Source organism: Oryx dammah, unplaced genomic scaffold (assembly GCF_014754425.2).
Source record: "Oryx dammah isolate SB20612 unplaced genomic scaffold, SCBI_Odam_1.1 HiC_scaffold_11058, whole genome shotgun sequence".
Classification (NCBI taxonomy): Eukaryota; Metazoa; Chordata; class Mammalia; order Artiodactyla; family Bovidae; genus Oryx; species Oryx dammah.
In genome coordinates, this window is record NW_024080452.1 from 777,908 (window position 1) to 784,174 (window position 6,267).

General features: G+C 40.7%; 1 non-coding gene across 1 annotated transcript; it reads left to right on the forward strand.

Moving 5' to 3' along the window:
* The first annotated feature begins 663 nt into the window (after positions 1–663).
* On the forward strand, positions 664–735 carry TRNAC-GCA. Its single transcript has one exon. It is a non-coding gene; the product is annotated as a tRNA-Cys (tRNA).
* Positions 736–6,267: the final 5,532 nt, after the last annotated feature.

Genomic DNA, 6,267 nt, shown 5'->3' on the forward strand with positions numbered 1-6,267 from the left:
GTTTCTGTAAAACCGCAGAGTGGAGAGATTGGGAAGGACATCTGCAGCCCTCAGAGAAATGTGAGCTGGATTTCTGGGAACTGTGAGCTCCTTAGCTTCAGAGCAGTCTCATCAGGGAGAATTTGCTGCATTGTCAGAGATTCCCTTGACCTTTCTTCTCATCTGGGAGACACATAAGATTTAAGATTGTCAGACTGAAACTCAAAGAACTAGAAATCAGTGGTGAAGTTTTGACTTTCTAACTGTTTTTCCCAGCTGTAAAATGGGACGGTTCACTTAAATGAGATTCCCTTGAAAATCTGATGAAATAATGCACCATATACAATACATGCATAATGTACAATATTTGCCTGTAATGCAGTGTTTAGCACGAGCCTCTGAGGTCCAGTTGTGGATACCCAGTTAAGATCCCCTCCATGTCCATGATACTTAGAATACTCATCAATGTGCCCCGAGATTTATGGGCAGTAGCACACATATTTAAATACTGGCTATTAGATTGAGAATACAGCACTTTTCACACTGGAAAAAGCAAGAAGTGGTGTGGCTTGAAGAGAATCAGGAATAAAGTTAAATCCAGGAGGAATGGATTTAAAGGCATTTAGGAGTATGATGTAACTCATGAAAGTTGAATAAGTACTTGTAGGGGTCACATTATCATCAGGGGGTATAGCTCAGTGGAAGAGCATTTGACTGCAGATCAAGAGGTCCCTGGTTCAAATCCAGGTGCCCCCTATTCATTTCTTCTGCTTTTCCTGGCAGCTTTATTAAAAGGTTGGATCTGAGGTGAGGGAAGCAAGGTGTCTAGGGCTCAATATTTAAGAAGGCAGTAACTCTCAGATTCATGGAGGCACCTTGGCTTATTAATTTCCTCACAGTAGAACGAAATGTTCGTATGAACTCACCCTGTCTGCACCGGAGACACACATGCACACTCAGAGACACATTCATACACACGCCCACACCCTATGTCCCCCAACTACACACGCTCGCGCACACACACACCAGACGAAAGCACATACTGCAAACATTGCACACAGTGTCCTATATATTGTCCACAATTGTCCTATACATTGCTCCCTGTCTTATATAGTCAAGTTTTATTACCAGAACTTCCTTCCTTTCTTCCTACAAACTGCTTATCTTTTAGTAATTATAGATTTATAGAAGAGTTGAAAAGATACTATAGAGAGGCTCCTCATACCCTTTACTCAACACCCCCTAATGTTGATGGCTTACGTAACTATGGCACATTTCTCAAAATTATAAAGTAAACATCAATGTAGCACTATTAACCAAACCATAGACTTCATCAATTTTTCCATCAGTGTCTTTTTTCTGTTCAAGCATTCAATCCAGGATTCCACATTGCATTTAGTTGTAATGTCTTCTTAGTCTCTATCAATCGCCAATAGTTGATCAGCCTTTCCTTGTTTTTTTTTTTTTTTTTTTTTAATGGTTGAATTATAGTTGATTTACAATGTTGTGTTAATTTCTGATGTATGGCAAAATGATTCAGTTATACATGTATATATATCCTCATTCGTATTCTTTTTCATTATGGTTTATCAGAGGACACTGAATATAGTTCCCTGTGTATAAAGTAGGATCTTGTTGTTTATCCATTTTCTCTCTCTCTCTCTCTCTATATATATATATATATATATTCTATATAGCATATAAAAATATATATTCTATATAATATTTTGCATTTGTTAACCCCAAACTCCCAGTCCATCCCTCCCCTAACCCCTTTCCTCTTTGGCTGTGAACATAGGGGTGCATATACCTTTTAAAATTAGAGTTTTGTCCAGATATATGCCTGGGGTCGTGTGGTAGCTCTATTTTTAATTTTTTGAGAAACCTCTATACTGTTCTCCATAGTGGCTACATCAGCTTACATTCTCACCAACCGTGTAGGAAGGTTCCCTTTTCTCTCTTTCTGGGTTTTTTGTACACCTAAAACTTTTTAAAATTCCTGGCCAGATATTTTGTAGAATACCTCTCACTTTGGGTTTGTCTGATGTTTTCTCATCATTAGACTAGGGTTATGTACTTTGTGAAAGAAGATCACAAAGATGTTGTGTCCTTTTAGTCACATCTTACTAGGGCCAGAAGAAAAACGCTGCAGCAATTTACTGCTAGTGAGAGACACAAAACAGAACAAGGCTCATGGCTTAGTGTACCTCTTTGGGTTTTGGTGGCACTACATTTGAGTTTATTTCTCTGGTATATTTATTAGAAAAAGATAACCCATAAGATTGTCAGGGTTTTTTTTTTTTTTTTAATTTGTTTGTTTGTTTGATTTTGTAGATCCCAAGGCAAGAAAAGAGTCCACACTCAGCTGTGATGAGCAGTAAAGATTTGTATCTTTTTCCTGAAAGTCCCGATGCAAGGCTCATGGCCTCTGTCCTTCTCGTAACTATGTCATCTAGCAAAATGTGGTCCCTAGCATCACCACACTAGTTCATAGCTGCCTTAGCTCAGGAATGACATACATCACTTCTGCTCACAGTTCACCAGACAGAACTAGTCATGTGGTCCCAAACTTCGTTGCACTGGAGGTTGGGAAAAGTAAGAAAGCATTTGGAAACTAGGTGAGTATGTATTTTTTTTTTTTTTGTCATAACCCATCTTATCTATTCCAATATGTAAACTTATACAGTATGTGCTGTGCTCAGCGGTGTCCAACTCTTTGCGACCCTCTGAACTGTAACCCAGCAGACTCCTTTGTCATTGGGATTTTTCAGGCAAAAATATTGGAGTGGGTTGCCATTTCCTCCTTCAGGGGATCTTCATGACCCGTGGATCGAACCCATGGATCGAACCCATGTCTCCTGCATCTACTGCATTGTAGGAGGATTCTTTACTACTGAGCCATTGGAGAAGCCCCTATGGGCACTTAGTTGGTGATTATTTTTTCTGATTCTTCTTGTCAAGTGACGTGCAAAGCCCTTGCCCACAGGAGGGGCTCAGAAAGTATTTGGTGAATAGCAAGTATGATGAATTTAGTGAATTAATAAATAAATGAAGCAAGATATATTAATATACAGAAAGTATATTTGTAAATCATTTGGAAACTATTTTTTATTATAAGACAGAGTTATAACTCTCATATTAAAAACTACTTATTTCCTTTAGAAAGATGGTAACGATGACCCTATATGTGAGATAGCAAAAGAGACACAGATGTAAAGAATAGACTTTTGGACTTGGTGAGAGAAGGAAAGGGTGGGATGATTTGAGAGAATAGCATTGAAATATATGTATTACCATATGTGAAATAGATCATCAGTCCAGGTTCGACGCATGAGACAGGATGTTCAGGGCTGGTGCACTAGGATTACCCTGAAGGATGGGATAGGGAGGGAGGTGGGAGGGGGGTTCAGGATGGGGAACACATGTATATCCATGGCTAATTCATGTCACTGTATGGCAAAAACCACTACAATATTGTAAAGTAATTAGCCTCCAATTAAAATAAAAAAATTTTTAAAAATGAAAAAATTCCTGCTTTTCTAAATAATTTCTTAAAAGATTAAACCTTTTATTGAAGAAGACAATATTGTCTGTGCCCATCACGAAAAAAAATTATTATTACCGGTTTGCTTTATGCTGAGAAATAAATATTTACTATGCTACTTTCTTTTCTAAAACTGTCCACATGACCTTCAGCCATTGTAAAATCAAAAGATCTTTATTATATAAAACTTTAAACATATATAAAATAATATAGAAGGGAATAAAATTTGATTGGCTTTTCACCACTGTCTTTTTAAAAAAACTGCTGTCTTTTTTACATGTGATTGTGTTTGTACATATAAGCATGTTTTATGTGTGAATGTATATTAATATTTATTTTTTTAAATGCATAAGATATATCTTAGGCAGCATCTCAGATCTTTTTGGCCTTGACCATTTCTGAGGGCCCTGACCATCTTTTCTGTGCTGGCTGCCAAGGGGCAACCAAGTATGTAAGGACATGTCAACTCCACCCAGGCAAGCCCTGCAGTCTTCCCTCCTGTCCATGCTGGATGGCACCCACCTCCCACTCTTGGCTTCCTTCTTACTACTGAGGTGTGGGAGGTCAAAAGACCCACTTGATGATCACACATGCAGGGTCTGGAGGTGTTGGGAAGTTTATGCATCATGGAGAAACCTTTCACCAATGAGTTTTAGATTCCCAAGGCTAAAGTCCCCTCATTCCTTAGGACCAATTATCTGGGGTCGCACATCCTCTCAAGAGACAGCTTTATGAGATCAAGCCATCAGTGCACTTGTTACCATGTGAAATTCGCCTTTGACTTGAGTGAACTTTCTAGCTCTGCCTCCACACTTTCCCCTCACTCCTGTTCCCTTGGAAGTCACTTTCTGAAAAAATAGTAGCACATAAACTTTTGCTCAAGCACTGGGCTCTGGAGTACCCAGGTACAGCAGACACTCTGGACACTTTACCGACTTCCCCCTCAGCCTTTACCACAACAGTTCACCCTGGCCTGATTCCTACTGCCAGAATCTGCCTCTCTTCTCCTGAGGGTTTGTTTTGTTTTGTTTTTTAACCCAAAGTCTATTTTGCATCTGTTCATGGCAAGCTAGAAGTGCCAGGAGGCAGGAGGGACATTTAAGATGGCAAAAGAGTAAGATATGGAGATCACTTTACTCCCCACAAATATATAAAAAATACATCTGCATGTGGAACAACTCCTACAGAACACTTAATGCTGGCAGAAGACCTCAGGCCCCCAAAAGGCAAGCTGCTCTCCACATAATGGGGGTAAGGCAAAAGAAATAAGAAAAAAGAGAGACAAAGGGATCAAGATGGAACCTGCACTTTTGGGAGGGAGCTGTGAGGGAGGAAAATTTTTTTTCACATGTTCAGAAACCCTCTCATTGGTGGCAACAAGGGTGAGCTTTGGAATCTCAGGAAAGTGTAACAACAGGTGTGTGGAGGGCAAATTGGAGAGAATTTTGCACAAAGATCAGTGCCGACTAGGGTCACCCAGCCTGTATCACACTTGTCTGCATACCTGCTGGGGTGGGTGGGGACTGGGTGCTGAGGCTCAGGCTCTGGAGGTCAGGCCCCAGACAGATTATTGGAACTGACTGCCATGAAGACAGTCTGAAGGGGCTAGTACAACACAGCTGAAGGAGTCTAGGAAAATTCCTGGGCTTGCAAGAGAGACAAGAGATCATTGTCGTGGGGTACGCGAGAAGAGTCAGCCAGCCTGGGACTATCTAACTCAGTGTGCTCACAGACGGCAGGGGACTGACTCCAAAGGGCCAGAGGTGGGGCAAGCTGCAGATGCTGTCTCCAACCCCAGAAGTGGGCATGATGCGGCTGAAACTGCTACCAAGCTGTGAGCAGGTGCAGGTCACTGCCTACATTTTCCCTGGAGGCTGTATAGTTGGCACTGCTGAGGGATCCACAACATTAGGGCCAGTTCCCCTGGGAGAGCACATGACTGACCTCAAGCCATGGCAACTTCCTGCAGGCCTTTGCCACTACAGGCACTCACTGCACATTCCAACTGTATCTGCTGTATTCCTCCTTCTCCCTGGCCCCAGTGAGCGAATGAGCTCTAATCAGCTGCTACTTTCACCCTCTCTTGCCCAGGTGGGGAACAGACACTGGAGGGCTGCATATAAACAGGCAGGGCCAAAACCATAGCTGAGCACTAGGGACTGTGTGACCAAAGAAGAGGAAGGGAATTCCCTCCTGCAGGCACAGAAGCAGCAGATAAAATCCCCACAGTTGACTTGGTAAATTTTTCTTCTGTGGAATATCTGAATAAACAATGAATGTTCCCACATTTGAGGCTGTGGACTCTGGGGGCAATTGTGAACTTTTGAAGCAAGTACAAGTTAGACTAAGTTCAGACCAGTGTCTGAGCTGACCCGACAGTGCACACAACAGGTCCAGAGACATTCTCAGATATATTGGAGGGCTTCCTAAACAGGCCAATTGGCAGGATCTCACTGTGAGGGCAAGGATACAGAAAGCTGAGCCACAGAAAAATGTTCTTACTACTTCTCTCTCTGTATTATTCTTTTTTCTTCCTTATTTTGTTCTATTGTTTTTAAAAATTATCCCATTCATTTTTATTTACTTTTTCTTTTTATGTTTCTATTTTCAAATAAATTTATTTTTCCTATTTCTACAGTATTATACTTTTTCTTTATATTGCATTTTCCATGTTTTGTTTGTTTTTATCTTATTTTAGCTATATTTTCTATTTCTCTCCCTTTACTTCTTTGATATTTATTATT